At 37.5% G+C, this 19,862-nt stretch overlaps 1 long non-coding RNA gene across 4 annotated transcripts; it reads right to left on the bottom strand.

The window, feature by feature from the left end:
- Positions 1–6,681: 6,681 nt before the first annotated feature.
- LOC138411424 (uncharacterized) lies at positions 6,682–19,410 on the bottom strand. 4 transcript variants are annotated; one of them, XR_011244066.1, is made up of 6 exons: positions 16,701–19,410; positions 14,858–16,339; positions 12,854–13,096; positions 12,704–12,762; positions 12,371–12,459; positions 6,682–11,500 (listed from the first exon to the last, which is right to left on the bottom strand). It is a non-coding gene; the product is annotated as an uncharacterized lncRNA (long non-coding RNA). The 4 variants fall into 4 exon arrangements; XR_011244067.1 differs by lacking the exon at positions 16,701–19,410 and having other exon boundaries at positions 14,858–14,983; positions 16,178–16,688; XR_011244068.1 differs by lacking the exon at positions 16,701–19,410 and having other exon boundaries at positions 14,858–14,983; positions 16,197–16,688.
- Positions 19,411–19,862: the final 452 nt, after the last annotated feature.

Raw genomic sequence — 19,862 nt, 5'->3', positions numbered from 1 at the left:
CGTCAATGACATAGTTATTGATATTTATTAAAATAAATAAATGAGTGTGTGTGTGTGTGTCTGTGGGTGGGTTAGGGTTAGGGTTAGGGTTAGGGGTTAGGGTTAGGTAAGGGGATAATAGCCAAGCGTGTCCGCGTCCGGCTCCGTGGACACGCTATTTTCCGGGGTGCCAGAGACTCAGGACTTTGGCTACCCCCCCATTTTCAGGGGTGCTCTTTCCGTTGGTGGCAGTGGCCGGCAGCTACGACCTTCGGTCCCTGAGATATTCAGGGAAAAACACTCTTCATTATAAGCGAATGGGACGGTCAGTAGTGAATGTAGCAGCAGTAGCAGCAGTACAACAGACCCATATTACTACTATATTATTATAAATATGATTATTATATAGTGTTATTATAATTACATACACACAGAGAGATCCAAAGTGTGTTGTTATTATTACATTATTACATACTGTTGTTAACAAACACACGACCATCATGTCATCAGTACGGTTACCATTAGTAGTAGTAGTAGAAGTACAAGTATTTCATTCTATTGTTGTATTTCATTCTATTGTTGTATTTCATTCTATTGTCGTATTTCATTTGATTGTATTATGTATTGTATTTTAATGCAATAAAATCGATGTATTCAAGGCGTTGTCCTGTGTAGCAAAATAAAACATGGATTTAAAACATCACACCAAAAAGCAGCAACAGCAGCAGCAACAACAACAACAAATGAAGTGAACAATAAATGAAAATAATAATGATAGGGGACGGTCAGGAGTGAATAAGTGTGGAAGTCCAAATCGTTCCTCCAGAATAGTGTTAGGAGCACGTTTGTAGTGGTGGATTTTTTTTGGAGAGCATCTCATTTATATGTATACTGTAATTCTGTTCACATTGCCATATTTCTATTGATATTCCACTGATAATTCTGTTTCTATTTATACCGTTCATTTGGTTCATCCCGCCATATCTGAAATATTTATACTCTTGTTATCACCGGGGATAAGAGGGAAACACTATTTCAATTCTCTGTATGTCCTGCACATATGGCATTATTGATCATAAAGTTGACTTGACTTGAACACTGATAAAGTTGATTCAAGATGTTGAAGCTTGAAAAAACTGTTGTGATCAGTGGTCAATGACCTCCATCTGGTGGACAAAAAAAACCATTGCACCCACCTGATCAAGTCACAATCCCCATGTTTCCCATACTCACAAAGCATTAAAAAGCAGTGATTTTGAGTGCAAATCCAATGGAAATGCAGTCAGTGGAAGCCAAAGACTATTGTTAGCCGAAGTCAAGTGTTTTAGTGTTTCATCTTGGACAGGGCCGAGTGGCTGAATGTTTTTTTTTCCAATGAAGCAGCAGCAGAAGCACAACACATATTTCTACTATATTATTATAAATAGCAATAGCATCATGTCATCAGTATACTCACCATAAGTAGTAGTAGTAGTAGTAGTAGTAGTAGTAGTAGTAGTAGTAGAACAAGTATTTCATTTTATTGTGGTATTTCATTCTATTGTGTTTTGTAATGTATTTTGGGGGGAAGTCTTGCTCACACGTGTTCCTATTTATCGTGGTTAAAACAAAATGTCTGAGAATCTCAGTGTATTTACCATTTTTTGGTTAATTAGTGGATAAAATATATTTGTAAAGTTTAATTATCATTGTTTGAGAGTGGGATGTGTATTTTAAGGAGAAAAAATTATTTTAAAGTTGTAAAAAATTCATAAGTAATTGAAATTTCTGAGTATGTTTGAAAATATTTTTTTTAATTTTAGGGAAATCCTTATTGGGATAGTAATTTGTTTATGATTCCAACTTTTTTTGAGGATTGGTGGTTGATATAAGGGAAATGAATGGAGAAAAATTCTTTATTTAATCAACTCCCATGATCCTTTGGGAGTAGTGGAGCCAATCAGAGGAAAACGTTATTTTGTACAAGTTTAAAACTTGTTATTGTATGTAAAATATTGTTTATAATGTAGTTTGAGTTGTAAAATAGAATTAGGAATAAAATTTAAAATATCTCCTTATTAATTCATTCGTTTATTTAAAAAAAAAAAGCATTCATAAAAGTGATTTGGTTTAGAATCCTCCTTTTCATATTTTTTTATACCATTCATATAATAATGGGCGCAGAGTCAGGGAGAGAAGCCGGCCGGGCTAAGCCCTCCCCCGCCTGTTCTGGCTGTGAACTCTGCCTCCCCCTACTCCCTCACTTTCATGAGGGAAGAGAGGTGAGGAAAGTGATTTTGTTTAAAAAAATGTCTAACTTTTTTAGGAATTGTTTCAATTGATTTAAATTAAATTGGATAAATAATAGTAATAGTAATGATAATAACAATGATAATAATAATAATAAAAAATAATGTGCGGGAAGAGGGAAACACTATTTCAATTCTCTGTATTTCCTGCACACATGACATTATTGATAAGTGACAAGTTGACTTGACTTGAAGACTGATAAAGTTGATTCAAGATGTTGAAGCTTGAAAAAACTGTTGTGATCAGTGGTCAATGACCTCCATCTGGTGGACAAAAAAAACCATTGCACCCACCTGATCAAGTCACAATCCCCATGATTCCCACACTCACAAAGCATTAAAAAGCAGTGATTTTGAGTGCAAATCCAATGGAAATGCAGTCAGTGGAAGCCAAAGACTATTGTTAGCCGAAGTCAAGTGTTTTAGTGTTTCATCTTGGACAGAGCCGAGTGGCTGAAAGTTTTTTTTTCCAATGAAGCAGCAGCAGAAGCACAACACATATTTCTACTATATTATTATAAATATTATCATTATATAGTATTATTGTTACATACTGTTATTATCAATCACAATAGCATCATGTCATCAGTATACTCACCATAAGTAGTAGTAGTAGTAGAACAAGTATTTCATTTTATTGTGGTATTTCATTCTATTGTGTTTTATAATGTATTTTGGGGGGAAGTCTTGCTCACACGTGTTCCTATTTATCGTGGTTAAAACAAAACGTCTGAGAATCTCAGTGTATTTACCATTTTTTGGTTAATTAGTGGATAAAATATATTTGTAACGTTTAATTCTCATTGTTTGAGAGTGGGATGTGTATTTTAAGGAGAAAAAAATATTTTAAAGTTGTAAAAAATTCATAAGTAATTGAAATTTCTGAGTATGTTTGAAAATATTTTTTTTAATTTTAGGGAAATCCTTATTGGGATAGTAATTTGTTTATGATTCCAACTTTTTTTGAGGATTGGTGGTTGATATAAGGGAAATGAATGGAGAAAAATTCTTTATTTAATCAACTCCCATGATCCTTTGGGAGTAGTGGAGCCAATCAGAGGAAAACGTTATTTTGTACAAGTTTAAAACTTGTTGTTGTATGTAAAATATTGTTTATAATGTAGTTTGAGTTGTAAAATAGAATTAGGAATAAAATTTAAAATATCTCCTTATTAATTCATTCGTTTATTTAAAAAAAAAAAGCATTCATAAAAGTGATTTGGTTTAGAATCCTCCTTTTCATATTTTTTTATACCATTCATATAATAAGGGGCGCAGAGTCAGGGAGAGAAGCCGGCCGGGCTAAGCCCTCCCCCGCCTGTTCTGGCTGTGAACTCTGCCTCCCCCTACTCCCTCACTTTCATGAGGGAAGAGAGGTGAGGAAAGTGATTTTGTTTAAAAAAATGTCTAACTTTTTTAGGAATTGTTTCAATTGATTTAAATTAAATTGGATAAATAATAGTAATAGTAATGATAATAACAATGATAATAATAATAATAATAATAAAAAATAATGTGCGGGAAGAGGGAAACACTATTTCAATTCTCTGTATTTCCTGCACACATGGCATTATTGATAAGTGACAAGTTGACTTGACTTGAAGACTGATAAAGTTGATTCAAGATGTTGAAGCTTGAAAAAACTGTTGTGATCAGTGGTCAATGACCTCCATCTGGTGGACAAAAAAAACCATTGCACCCACCTGATCAAGTCACAATCCCCATGTTTCCCATACTCACAAAGCATTAAAAAGCAGTGATTTTGAGGGCAAATCCAATGGAAATGCAGTCAGTGGAAGCCAAAGACTATTGTTAGCCGAAGTCAAGTGTTTTAGTGTTTCATCTTGGACAGGGCCGAGTGGCTGAATGTTTTTTTTCCAATGAAGCAGCAGCAGAAGCACAACACATATTTCTACTATATTATTATAAATATTATCATTATATAGTATTATTGTTACATACTGTTATTAACAATCACAATAGCATCATGTCATCAGTATACTCACCATAAGTAGTAGTAGTAGTAGTAGTAGTAGAACAAGTATTTCATTTTATTGTGGTATTTCATTCTATTGTGTTTTGTAATGTATTTTGGGGGGAAGTCTTGCTCACACGTGTTCCTATTTATCGTGGTTAAAACAAAACGTCTGAGAATCTCAGTGTATTTACCATTTTTTGGTTAATTAGTGGATAAAATATATTTGTAAAGTTTAATTCTCATTGTTTGAGAGTGGGATGTGTATTTTAAGGAGAAAAAATTATTTTAAAGTTGTAAAAAATTCATAAGTAATTGAAATTTCTGAGTATGTTTGAAAATATTTTTTTTAATTTTAGGGAAATCCTTATTGGGATAGTAATTTGTTTATGATTCCAACTTTTTTTGAGGATTGGTGGTTGATATAAGGGAAATGAATGGAGAAAAATTCATTATTTAATCAACTCCCATGATCCTTTGGGAGTAGTGGAGGCAATCAGAGGAAAACGTTATTTTGTACAAGTTTAAAACTTGTTGTTGTATGTAAAATATTGTTTATAATGTAGTTTGAGTTGTAAAATAGAATTAGGAATAAAATTTAAAATATCTCCTTATTAATTCATTCGTTTATTTAAAAAAAAAAAGTATTCATAAAAGTGATTTGGTTTAGAATCCTCCTTTTCATATTTTTTTATACCATTCATATAATAAGGGGCGCAGAGTCAGGGAGAGAAGCCGGCCGGGCTAAGCCCTCCCCCGCCTGTTCGGGCTGTGAACTCTGCCTCCCCCTATTCCCTCACTTTCATGAGGGAAGAGAGGTGAGGAAAGTGATTTTGTTTAAAAAAATGTCTAACTTTTTTAGGAATTGTTTCAATTGATTTAAATTAAATTGGATAAATAATAGTAATAGTAATGATAATAACAATGATAATAATAATAATAATAATAATAAATCATGTGCGGGAAGAGGGAAACACTATTTCAATTCTCTGTATTTCCTCTGTAAGTGACAAGTTGACTTGACTTGAAGACTGATAAAGTTGATTCAAGATGTTGAAGCTTGAAAAAACTGTTGTGATCAGTGGTCAATGACCTCCATCTGGTGGACAAAAAAAACCATTGCACCCACCTGATCAAGTCACAATCCCCATGATTCCCACACTCACAAAGCATTAAAAAGCAGTGATTTTGAGTGCAAATCCAATGGAAATGCAGTCAGTGGAAGCCAAAGACTATTGTTAGCCAAAGTCAAGTGTTTTAGTGTTTCATCTTGGACAGGGCCGAGTGGCTGAATGTTTTTTTTCCAATGAAGCAGCAGCAGAAGCACAACACATATTTCTACTATATTATTATAAATATTATCATTATATAGTATTATTGTTACATACTGTTATTAACAATCACAATAGAATCATGTCATCAGTATACTCACCATAAGTAGTAGTAGTAGTAGTAGTAGAACAAGTATTTCATTTTATTTTTTTATCATTTTATTTCTTCTGCTGTGATTTCCTTTATCAGAGCTGAATTCTGGTCCTCTGCCACCCTGTGTAAATTTAAGGAATCCAGCCATGTGGCTATCTGATGTTTATTATTTATTTTTGGTTGGGAATATAGATTCTTATAATATGTTTCAAAACATGTATGTATCTCTTCTGTCTTATATTTTGGTAGATTTGTAGCTGAGCCCCTATGCCTTTTTAATCTGTAGCCCAGCAATTTTGTAGATTTACTTCCCATGTCATAGTATCGCTGTTTCATGTACAACAGCTTTTTTTGAATCTCTTGTCCTGAGATGTCATTTACCTCTGTTCTAACTCTTTTGATATTTTGGTTTATTCGCTCGTCCACATTTTTTTTATGTTCTTTTTCCAATTTTTTAAGCTCTGATTCTAATTTATTGAGTTTTTCCTGTGTTTGCCTTTTCAAGTATGTTGATTTAGCAATTCGTTGTCCTCTAATCACAGCTTTACACGCGTCCCACAGCACCGAGAGAGACACCTCACCATTATCATTCTCCCTCACATATAACTGAATTTCTTTAATAAACTCTTCCTTCATTTGTCCTTTTAATACATTTATATTTAGCCTCCAAAGTGTTGATTTTTGTTCTCTTGACATAGCCAGAGTCATATATACAGGACTATGGTCTGATATGTCTCTCACTCCAATTTCACAATTTTCGATCCTATAACTGTCCTAACTGAACATGAAAAAATTATCTATCCTGGAGTATATTTGATGTGGTGCTGAGAAAAATGTATAGTCTTCCCTTAGGATTGAATTCTTTCCAAACGTCAATTACTCTTTATGTAAAAAAAAAATGTTTGTACTTATTGCACTTGTAATTTCACATTGTGGCATTTGTATTTACAGTAGGTGGTTACACTTGTGGTGGAAATTTATCTTGAGATGTAAAATAAAGAGTTTCTCAGACAGTTGTCTTTAGGTCATTTAATAGAAAGCTCTGCAGAGGGTTTCACACTTAGCATGAATGCTCAGAGTGGAACAACTCCGAATAGGGAAAGAAGAAGGTTTTATACAGTCAGGTAAACAGGAAACATAAGAGACAACTGTTGTGGCAGAACGCTCATGTGCTAATCACACGACACTCTCTGTGATTCTCAACCTGTGGGAGTATCAGTGTGTGTGGTTTCAGCTGGAGGCGTCAGCTGTTCAGATGGAGCCAGTACTCCTTTGCAATGGTTAGTGTGGATCCAGGTGGCTCTCTCAGCACTGCAGTGTGGGTTGTGAGTAGCACCTGGTAGGGGCCTTGCCACCTGAGTGAGCGCCAGTTCTTTCTCCGAAAGTCTTTGACCACCACGAAGTCGCCTGGACGGGGGTCGTGAAGTGGTTCAGTCACTGGATGAGGAAGGGAAGATGTCACCTGTTTCCTGATGTCTGAAAGAGCATTAGTCAGGTTAGAACAATAGGACAACATATCATGCATATCACACAAGTCTGTGGCGGGAAGTGGAGAGGGTGAAAGACCCGCACCAATGTGGGGAGGAGTTGCAAAAAGAATCTCATAAGGTGAAAGGTTAGACCTGGTTCGTTTTCTCATCCTCATATACATCAGCGCCAGAGGCAGGACCTTTGTCCATGTGAGACCTCTGTCTTCACAGCACTTTGCGAGCTTCGTTTTGAGTGTGCATTTTCTCGTTCCAAAGCTCCGCCACTGGCTGGATGATATGCACAGTGTGTTCGCACATCCATTCCTAGATGAGAGCTGAGTTGTTTGACAGCTTTGTCACTTTAGATTCTGCTAGGAATCCCCCATTGTGGAATGATGTCTTGTAACAGTGCTTTGGTGACTACACTTGCAGTTTGTTTTGAAGCAGGAAAGGCTTCAACCCATTTTGACCACATGTTGACCATCACTAAGCAGTGAGATTTACCTTCTAATGGTGAGGCCATGGTGAACAACCAAAAATTACCTGTGCCTGCAGAGAGCACCAAAATCATGAGTGAAACCAAATGCATATCCGGAGTCTTTGTAAACTGTGAGTGTTTTACCAGTAGCCAATTTGCATGCTTTCAGTGAGCACAATGAGTTCTGCTGCCTGGGCTGAGAGGTGATGAGGAAAAGGACCAGAGAAGAGAATGTCACTATCAGAATAGACAGAAAAACCAACAAAGTTAGTACCAGAGACCGGGTTCACGTGAGGCGGACCCATTTACATACAGAATCAAGTCATAGTTCATCAGAAAGGTCAGGTTGTGGTGAACACTGGACTTGTAGTTCAGCAACACAGTTGTGTTCTCCACCCGTCATCTGGAAGCGGGAGAAGCGTGGCTGGATTCAAGGTTGAACAGCGTTTCACTGTGATGTTGGGCATATCAAGAAGAACAGCTAGCAGCAGAAAGATGTGAGGTCTTCTGTTCTGTGAGAATGAGAGACACAGCATGAGTAACAAGAAGTGTCAAGTCAGAGTAGCCTACGATGTCACGTGAGGCAAGAACTGCTTTTTCACAGGCGGCCACTGCACACAAGCTTTGTGGAGGGCCAGCTGCCACTGGGTCAAGTTTAGCAGAGAAGTAGGCTCACAGTAGCCTCGACAAAGGCGTCTGAATGTGTAGGCCTTGTTTTCAAAGTTAAAAGCAAACCAGTACTGGCTGTCCTTGTGGACAGGAACGTTTAAAAAAAGCATCGGATAAATCTACAACCGAAAACCACTCTGCATCAGGCGGAATTTGGGAAAGCAACGTGTACGGGTTGGGAACAATGGGTGATCGAGCAATTACAGCGTCATTCACAGCCTTCAAATCCTGCACAAATCACCACTCAATAGGTTGACCTTTATCTCTTGTGGTGTCTGAAATGTCATGTGTTGTGTTCTCTTTAAAGGAAGCTGATCTCTGAGTTTGAGGCCCATAGGTCCTGAGGAATTCAGAGGCCTATAAGTTTAGGTTTTCTGAGAAAAACTGAATGTATACATTAATGCATTAGGTCACGGCTTAAACTGTCACCCTAAATTTGAGCTGGTGCCTTTCCCTCCCTGTTACCAAACAGATGAGGTGGGCTGGATGAAAGCCAGATGTGTTTTCTTTAGATTCACAAAAACAACTCTCCTATATAAACAGGGAGTTGAAGCTGTTAGGGAGAAGAGATTCACATTGGCCCCAGATCTCTCTCCAGGCAGATTGCAGTGCTTGTATTGATGCTGAACTTTTTGTAATAAACCTTTCAAACAATCAAACGGTGTCAATCGGCGATTCCTTCATCATCTTCACATCATCGCTACCCCAATATACAACACTCTGATTTTCTTAACTGGAAACAGTGGAGTATGGACTGGCGAATCAGGGCAGGGGATAATTACACCAGCCTGCAAGAGAGATGCAAAAACAGGGCGTATCCTATCCACAACTTCCTGTCTGACTGGGTACCATTGTTTACATGGTCGATATTCAGATTTTGGGGTAAATGTAACTGGGTCACAGTTTCTGATGAGGCCCACATCGTATTTGTCCTTTGCCCACAGCATTTCTGGCAAGTCTACAAGCAGGAGAACATCTGATTGGTTTGACAACATGATATGAGAATGGAGATAGTCATCAACCACATACAATGATCGTGTGGCAGGAAAACACTGATTTGGAGAAAATTTGAAACTGAAAGCATTCATGCAAGGTGAATAGATCAGGCGTCATGGTTAAATGCCAGTCACTGACTGTCTGAAATGATGGTCCAAGGTCTCTCCACTGGTCATCATGTGATTTATTCATAAAGTGGCTCTGTGTGCACAAAACAGCTGAAAACAGTGGCTCTGCGTGCACAAAAGCATTGGAGATGGCGAGAGAAGCTTAAAATTGCAACTTTAGTTCAGAAGATGAACCTTTCTTCACAAAGTGGCTCGAAGCTTCTTTCGTCATCTCCAGTGCTTTTGTGCAGGCAGAGCCACTGTTTCCAGTTGCTTTGTGCCACACAGAGGCAGTGTCAAATCTAGACCATATCAAGAGTATAAATATGGCAGATATGGCAGGATGAACAGTATAAATATAAACAGAATTATCAGTGGAATATAATTATGGTAGTATGAACAGAATTACAGTACAAATATAAATGTGATGCTCTCCAAAACAAATCCACCACTATAAACCACCACCACCAAGACTACAAATGACCTGAAACATGCTCCTATCACTATTCTGGAGGAACGATTTGGGCCTCCACACTTGGTGAAACTTTCACTACTGACCATCCCATTCGCTTATAATGGGGAGTGTTTTCCCTGAATATCTCAGGGACCGAAGGTCATAGCTGCCGGGCACTGCCACCAACGGAAAGAGCACCCCTGAAAATGGGGGGGTAGCCAAAGTAATAATAATATAGTAGTAATATGTGTCTGTTGTGCTGCTGCTGCTTCATTCATTTCAGCTTTAAATACCTCGGGGTCCACTTCAGTGAGGACCTCACCTGGACATTAAACACCACACAGCTAGTCATGAAGGCTCAACAGCGGCTGTACTTCCTGAGGAGGCTGAGGAAGTTTGGGATGACTCCTAAGATCCTCAGCAACTTCTACAGCTGCATCATTGAGAGCATATTGACCAGCTGCATCACCGTGTGGTACGACAGCACATCTACTATGGACCGCAAACGCCTGCAGAGAGTGGCGAAGACAGCAGAAAAAATCATCAAGAACTCACTGCCCTCTCTGCAGAGCATTTACCACCGCAGGCAGGGTTCACAGGAGAGCTAGCTCCATTATTAAACTATTTCCAATTGTACTGTTTACATTTACATTGCATACATTTGCACTGCTCAGTTTTGCACAATACTCACCCTACTCACCTCATTACCCTTGTTTTCACCTTACTCTTAAACATGTTTCATATTCTCATTGTATTTTATGTAAATATTGTATTTGAATGTCAATTTTGGTCCCCTGGTATTCCAGAAAGGACAGCACAAGAATTTCAATTCACAGGGGAACGTGTGTGTTCTTGTGTGTATTTGACAGTAAAAATTGTTGAATCTTGAATTGGCAAGAAAACATTCAGCCACTCGGCCCTTTGTGGAAGAGTTTGGACATGGCTACAGACAAATAACAAAGGCAGTGTCCAAGATGAAACACTAAAACACTTGACTACTGCTAACAATAGTCTTTGGTTTCCACTGACTGCATTTCCATTGGATTTGCACTCGAAATCATTGCTTTTTAATGGTTTGTGAGTGTAGGAATAATGGGGATTGTGACTTGATAAAGTGGGTGCAATGGTTTTTTTCGTCCACTAGATGGAGGTCATTGACCACGGATCACAACAGTTTTTCCTAGATTCAACATCTTGAATCAACTTTATCAGTGTTCAAGTCAAGTCAACTTTATGATCAATAATGACATATGTGCAGGAAATACAGAGAATTGAAATAGCGTTTCCCTCTTATCCCCGGTGCAAACAGCATTCAACATGAAATATAAAATATCAAAAATAGAAGTCATTCAAAGATATAAACAGGCAGTGGCAAATGTAGATGATATCAAAGATTCGCAGTTTGGGCCCCTGACCAGCTAGAGCTCTGACATTTTGCACACTGCCTCTCCTCTCACCCCAGAAGGCTCCCTATGTGTTATTAAAGCTCTGGGTGTTGCAGGTCAAAAGATCAAATTTTTTCCACCTACCTCCTACCTCAGTTCGAGCCCAAAACCACCCAGGGGCCCCAAGTTTTAAGTAGAGGTTCCCCCTGGGACCCAGGAAGCACAACTACATTCAGGTCGCCATAGCCGGAAGCTGTTTTTCTAGTGTAAAATACCTGAAAAAGGGAGTATTTGAATGAACGATAAATGGACACATACTTTTCTCAGATCATGTGTATTATGACTCATTATCAGGGTAACCACCTACTGTAAATACAAATGCCACAATGTGTACAATTACTGCTGAATATCTACAGAACTGAAATATTACATACGTCAATAGACTATACTGAAATATTACTATAGACAATGTACATCCAAACAGACATTTAACATGTCTAATCTGTGACCTAGCACCTGCATTCATTAAACAACTTTGGATACCAGTAATAAAGTAAACATAAGCATGTAAGATAAACAAATATAGCATTTCACAAAATATTCTTTAACTCGGCTTACTTCTAATATACTGATAATATATTGCAACTCACAATTTAGAACAGTACACTCAGTAACGCAATTATTTCTGAAAAAATCAATTTAAAATAGACTGCTTGCAACAACACTAGTCACATAGTTTTTCCACAGCCACGGTGTACTACTATTCCACAGACAGCGCACAGTTAGCATTGCAGGAGATTGATGTGCCTTATGTTAACTTAATCGTCGTCATGTAATTATCAATATTACTTCACGCTACATGAACAGACTGTATTACAAATTGTTTCCTGAGCACATATACACATTCACCTAACACACTGGTAAATATTAACCATTACTTTGAGGTACTGCGCGTATCGCATTTACAAGGCAAGAAGTGTGCTTTGTGAGGTCCTAGTGACCTTGCCATTTGATCTTTGACAACTGAATTCTATTCAAGTCATCATTGAGGCCAAGTGAATGTTTGTGCCACATGTAATGATATTTCCTTTGTATTCAAAACAATGCAAAGTCAAGTGAGCTTGACCTTTCGACCTTTGACTTACATGATGTAGTTGTTCATGAGATATCGCTTTCACATGAATGGGACAGACAGATGGATGGATAAGCTGAAAACATAATGCCTCTGGCCACACTGAAAGTGAAAATGGTAAAGAAATAAATATAGCAATACATGATAAATAATTTGTTCCATGTTCTTTTAATTTACATGGATGATTTCTTGACAAAACAAGCCAACTCTATAAATGTGAACTGAGTGTCAGAAATTAACACGACATTCATAGCATCTGCAAACAATTTTTCCCCACAAATTTCTGTAACTTTCTGAGAATCTGCATCACAGTATATTGTAAAATATCATGTGTTTCAATACTCACATTATTGATGGAACCTCAGTGATGTCTACTGTCCCTGGCTCAGACACTCTCTCAAGCATCTACAGTACATGTCAAGACAGGTAATGGTAGAATTAAAATGACATTAGATATCTACAATTCAGTTGAACTATTATAGTTTCAGATATTAACCATTTAATTCCGAGTTCAGTCAGGAACCCTTTGTCATGCTTTACCCATTTGTTGCAAATGGGGACACAGTTATGATTGGCGCTGAAGGCTCCATTCTTTGGATGTTCCCTGGTTAGCCGAGCAGTGTGCTGAGATAAAACAGGGGACATATGCAGAGCGCCCAGTGGGCGTAGCAGGCAAGGTACTTTTGTTTAAGATGATTTACCACAACCGTGTTTGGACTCGGTGCTGTGGTGGCAGTTTCTGTGAAACAAGCACAAAGTCAAACACTTCTTTTTTTAAGTTTAATTCACCATCTGCAGATGGACTCATTAGTACACATCACCTGATTGACATGCACAAATGAGCAAAGAACATAGGAGAATCTGTGTTCTTATAACTCACAGCCCCCTCCCACTAAGCATGCAAAGGTATATATTACCCTTCTGTATTTTCACTCAGTGGAGGAGACATCCTGTCCTTTTGTTTACATGTTCTGTGGATGACTCCCCCCCTGTGAGATCCCAGTTGTTTGATCCCAATCAGAGATACGAGATACCATAAAGTTGTGGTTTCTCGAGGCCATTAAACTCAAGTCTCTTAAGCCACCACAGTAAACCTTAAAGTTGCCCTTTTAGATGAACAATCAACCATTTGGTCAGTCCTCCACATACATGTCTGTTTATGCAATTATACATACACGAATGTAAAATTTCCATTACAGTGCTAAAAGTGTTAGAGCTTCGCAGGGATCAGTGAGGATGAGGTCGTATTTAAAGGGACCGCTTTGGTGAGAGAATGGGCTGTGATTGGTGGGTGACTGACGAGCACCCATAAACCTATCGGTATAGCTGAGCACATGACTCCGTGTCCTGCATGAACTAACACAATGCTTCATTAGTCACAATTCTAGTTCAGGATTTCCACAATGACATTCTAACTTTAAACTTAATTTAAGGTATCTTGAATTGAGGCAAATTAAAGCTGACCTTGAATTATGATCAGTCAGAATCAAATTGTCATATATCACAAATCATAAACTGGATTTATTTTCATAATTAATTATGGATACAATTCCAAGGTATGATGCAGAAATCTGGAATGGATATCTATATCATTGAGCATTGTACAAGAAGACAAGTAAATTATTTTTAAATAAACAGCATGGAACATGGACATGTTACTACATGTTCTACTGAATAAAGGATCAGCCACATGCTATCCGTAATACAAACAGCCATCATCAGGGACATAGTCATCAGAGAGATCATAGTTAATAATCATCCCATGGTACTTGTACCGTAGTTCTTTACAAAGTCTACCACCTGCCCCTTGATGATAGTACTCTGAGAGTTTGAGGGCTGATGCCTAAAACTCATGTCCTTGGTTTTTGTCACATTTAGTAGTAAAAAGGCAGTCACAACAATACAGATTCGCAATCCACAATGGGACCATGGCTGTTCTCATCCGCATGGAGGAGACTGACTGTCACAGAGTCATCAGCAAATTTGAAAAGTAATCTGTTGTCATGCCAGCTGCGGCAGTCATCAGTATACACATTACAGAGTGAAAAGACACAGGAGAAGACCCTGTGGATGATGACAATGCCTCTTACGTGCATTTGTTTACCCTCACTTTCTGTGTTACTTGTCAGTTGCAGCTCGAGGCATCATGCATGTAACCAATATTATCTTTTCCAGGCACTATACTGGTACTGTAGTACCTACAAGTTACGCACGTTCCATTTTGCCTGGGGACATTTAAAACAAACCAGTCTACAACATAGTAAAAATCACATGAAAATCAACTGCCCTCCTCATCTTTTCATTTTTTTTACCCCCCAATTTTTTAATGTGGATTTAGAATTTGATACTGAGCATAGCCGTGAAATTGGCTCCCCAATAGAAATGGTAAAGGTTGTCAAATTAATGTTACCTACATAAATCCCCACAGATTTCCAAAACATTCTCAGAACACAGTTTACATCACAGTATATTGTAAGGTATCACATTTTTAATTACTCACCTTATTGATGGAACCTCAACCATATTTACTGTCCCTGGCTCAGACTCTCTCTCAACCATCTACAGTAGGTGAAGACAGTAGGTGTTTTCGTTCCCAAAACACAGGCTCTCGTGTGGTTCCAAGAGTCTGTAAGAGTAGAACATGAGGTAGAGCATTCAGCTACCAGGCAGACACCTTCTGTGCATTTAAAGTTAAACTTAAAACATTCCTTTTTGATAAAGCCTGGCTGGATCAGGTGAGTCCTGAACCATCCCTTAAGCTGCTATAGGTCTAGACTGCTGGGGAAACTCCCATCATCCACAGAGCACTTCTCCACAATACTTAATTAATTATTATATGAATTGTTGCTGCTATCATTAATAATCAATAACTTCTTTACACTGTTATCGTTTACATTTTAACTAGTCAGAGCTGATACCTGATGGTGCTCAAGTGTTCCGGTCTCTCGCCTCCCCCTCCCCACTGTTTCTCTTCTCTCCCCATTTTTCTCTGCTCACCCCAACCAGTAGAGGCAGATGACCGTCCACATTGAACCTGGTTCTGCTAGAGGTTTCTCCCTGTAAGTGAGGGAGTTTTTACTCTTCACAGTCACCAAAGTGCTTGCTCATTGTGGGAACTGTTAGGTTTCTCTATATCAAACAATATTTTAATGTCTTGACCTTCTATGTAAAGCTCCTTGAGATAATGTATATTATCATTTGGCGCTATACAAATAAAATTTAATTGAATTTGTAGCACCGGTATCACCCCACTTACTGCGCCACTGGACCAGTTCTAGGTTCTAAGGAGTGGGAAGCAAGAATAATCACACCAGAGACCGTTGCTCTAAGTACAAAAGGCCGGCAATTTACTGAATGCAAAACACACATATAAAATACAGTACAGAAAACAAAACAAATACCCTGCAGGTTCCTAATACTAAGGCAAGTATAATTGAAAAGAGTATTTCACTCTTTCCTTTCGTTCTTTAGTTCTCCTAGTTTATTTCAGTAAAGCTAATCTAAGTTAAGTTAAACCAGTCTTTTTTCTCCTAGGTTGCATCTATTTTTAGAATTTTTCCTCCTGAGTTAACTCTTTTTTCCCTTTCTTTTAAATGTAAGAGAATACCTTCAGTTACATAATCAAATCAAAGTGGACCACAATCATTTCCAATCACACTCAGAAAATATGAACTCAACATGCAAATAAAAGTATGACACTTTCGAATCGAGTTCAACATGAGTTCAAGTGTTCGGTTCAATGAAAAGTTTCAGTTCGATTTAGTCCGAAAATAATAATAAATCAATCAGTTCAGATCAAACTAGTTCCTGATACTCCTACCACTCTGGCGGCGAGTCACCATAAGCCGAAGATTTCCTCACTAGCGCGAAGGAGTAGATGAGTTGAAGGTGAAGGTCTGGGTCTGGCTCGCCATCTTGAATCCCGTCTGTGTGTGCACAGTCCTTGCTCCGACCCAGCTTCAAACCGAGCAAAAAACCTGACCTGTGTAACAGGTCATAAACACAAATAATCTCTTTTTAAATCCTCAAATCACACAAATAAATGTTTCACAGTTTCTGACTTGTAACGTTACTGCTACGGTGTTTTATCGTCTCAAAATGGCAGCGGAGCGGTCTCTTTCAACTCACGGCTCCGTCTCCCACACAAACTACAGCGCATACCTTTCATTTATACAGCTTACAGACACTTTTGTAACATTCACAGTCTTCATAAACCCAAAAAATTTACTGATAAACAGGTTATGACGGAGCATTTCCTTGTGAATAGCTACGTTTTTAGCATTAGCTTTCCGCTAAAAAGGTACAACGCAGCAAAATTGCAAGAAAATAAAAACAAAACTCACCAAAACCAGTGTGACTTAGTTCTCATAAAATCCCCGTCAGTTCCCGACCAGGTAAGTTATATTTTTCAACTGCTAAATCAACTTTTTTCACTCTTTTTCTGCTTATTAAAGCTCGTTTTTTCTCCATTTTCTCCTCTGCTCTCTCCATCAGGTCTCTGCTGCAGCATCACGCAGGCCCTGCCTGTAGTGTCACTAGTCCCTTAAAGGGGCACGCATGAAATTTCTGTCAGCATACTTTTAATCTTAACCAGAAACATGTCACGCTATAATGTGATCCGTATAACGTTATTAAAAATGTATAAAACAACCCACTTGAGAACAAACACAGTTCAGATCTGTTGTTATATAGATAGTATGCTTGAGTGTTGTTATATAGTATTGTTTACAGATGCTATGAATGTTTTGTTAATTTTATGTGTGCATAATATGAAGTGGAAAATATGTTCATGAAAGAAGAAAAAACATATTATTATTTTTGTACAGTTTACTGAATATATTGCGATACTACTGCTCAATTAATTATTGTTATTATTTTCCCATCACCTATTCAATTCAATTCAATTTTATTTGTATAGCGCCAAATGATAATATATATTATCTCAAGGAACTTTACATAGAAGGTCAAGACCTTAAAATCTTGCTTAATATAGAGAAACCTAACAGTTCCCACAATCAGCAAGCACTTTGGCAACTGTGAAGAGTAAAAACTACCTCACTTACAGGGAGACACCTCTAGCAGAACCAGGTTCAATGTGGATGGTCATCTGCCTCTACTGGTTGGGGAGAGCAGAGAAACAGTGGTGAGGGGGAGGCGAGAGAGACCGGAACACTTGAGCAACATCAGGTATCAGCTCTGACTAGTTAAAATTTAAACAATAACAGTGTAAAGAAGTTATTGATTATTAATGATAGCAGCAACAATTCATATAATAATTAATTAAGTATTGTTGTTAATAATAATAATAATAATGATGATAAGTCAGATAATAATAACTCCTTCAGTTCTGGAGTCAGAGATGCCTGCAATGAGAGAGAGAAAGAGAGAGAGGGACATGGGAGAAAAAAGACACGTCAATGACATAGTTATTGATATTTATTAAAATAAATAAATGAGTGTGTGTGTGTGTCTGTGGGTGGGTTAGAGTTAGGGTTAGGGTTAGGGTTAGGGGTTAGGGTTAGGTAAGGGGATAATAGCCAAGCGTGTCCGCGTCCGGCTCCGTGGACACGCTATTTTCCGGGGTGCCAGAGACTCAGGACTTTGGCTACCCCCCCATTTTCAGGGGTGCTCTTTCCATTGGTGGCAGTGGCCGGCAGCTACGACCTTCGGTCCCTGAGATATTCAGGGAAAAACACTCTCCATTATAAGCGAATGGGACGGTCAGTAGTGAATGTAGCAGCAGTAGCAGCAGTACAACAGACCCATATTACTACTATATTATTATAAATATGATTATTATATAGTGTTATTATAATTACATACACACAGAGAGATCCAAAGTGTGTTGTTATTATTACATTATTACATACTGTTGTTAACAAACACACGACCATCATGTCATCAGTACGGTTACCATTAGTAGTAGTAGTAGAAGTACAAGTATTTCATTCTATTGTTGTATTTCATTCTATTGTTGTATTTCATTCTATTGTCGTATTTCATTTGATTGTATTATGTATTGTATATTAATGCAATAAAATCGATGTATTCAAGGCGTTGTCCTGTGTAGCAAAATAAAACATGGATTTAAAACATCACACCAAAAAGCAGCAACAACAACAACAAATGAAGTGAACAATAAATGAAAATAATAATGATAGGGGACGGTCAGGAGTGAAAAAGTGTGGAAGTCCAAATTGTTCCTCCAGAATAGTGTTAGGAGCACGTTTGTAGTGGTGGATTTTTTTTTGGAGAGCATCTCATTTATATGTTTACTGTAATTCTGTTCACATTGCCATATTTCTATTGATATTCCACTGATAATTCTGTTTCTATTTATACCGTTCATTTGGTTCATCTCGCCATATCTGAAATATTTATACTCTTGTTATCACCGGGGATAAGAGGGAAACACTATTTCAATTCTCTGTATGTCCTGCACATATGGCATTATTGATCATAAAGTTGACTTGACTTGAACACTGATAAAGTTGATTCAAGATGTTGAAGCTTGAAAAAACTGTTGTGATCAGTGGTCAATGACCTCAATCTGGTGGACAAAAAAAACCATTGCATCCACCTGATCAAGTCACAATCCCCATGATTCCCACACTCACAAAGCATTAAAAAGCAGTTATTTTGAGTGCAAATCCAGTGGAAATGCAGTCAGTGGAAGCCAAAGACTATTGTTAGCCGAAGTCAAATGTTTTAGTGTTTCATCTTGGACAGGGCAGAGGGGCTGAATGTTTTTTTTTCTCCAATGAAGCAGCAGCAGAACACATATTTCTACTATATTATTATAAATATTATCATTATATAGTATTATTGTTACATACTGTTATTAACAATCACAATAGCATCATGTCATCAGTATACTCACCATAAGTAGTAGTAGTAGAACAAGTATTTCATTTTATTGTGGTATTTCATTCTATTGTGTTTTGTAATGTATTTTGGGGGGGAAGTCTTGCTCACACGTGTTCCTATTTATCGTGGTTAAAACAAAACGTCTGAGAATCTCAGTGTATTTACCATTTTTTGGTTAATTAGTGGATAAAATATATTTGTAAAGTTTAATTCTCATTGTTTGAGAGTGGGATGTGTATTTTAAGGAGAAAAAATTATTTTAAAGTTGTAAAAAATTCATAAGTAATGGAAATTTCTGAGTATGTTTGAAAATATTTTTTTTAATTTTAGGGAAATCCTTATTGGGACAGTAATTTGTTTATGATTCCAACTTTTTTTGAGGATTGGTGGTTGATATAAGGGAAATGAATGGAGAAAAATTCATGATTTAATCAACTCCCATGATCCTTTGGGAGTAGTGGAGCCAATCAGAGGAAAACGTTATTTTGTACAAGTTTAAAACTTGTTGTTGTATGTAAAATATTGTTTATAATGTAGTTTGAGTTGTAAAATAGAATTAGGAATAAAATTTAAAATATCTCCTTATTAATTCATTCGTTTATTAAAAAAAAAAAAGCATTCATAAAAGTGATTTGGTT

Source organism: Paralichthys olivaceus, chromosome 9 (genome assembly GCF_024713975.1).
Source record: "Paralichthys olivaceus isolate ysfri-2021 chromosome 9, ASM2471397v2, whole genome shotgun sequence".
NCBI lineage: Eukaryota > Metazoa > Chordata > Actinopteri > Pleuronectiformes > Paralichthyidae > Paralichthys > Paralichthys olivaceus.
The sequence above is the reverse complement of the archived record's forward strand: the minus strand, read 5'-3'. Positions and strand labels throughout refer to the sequence as shown.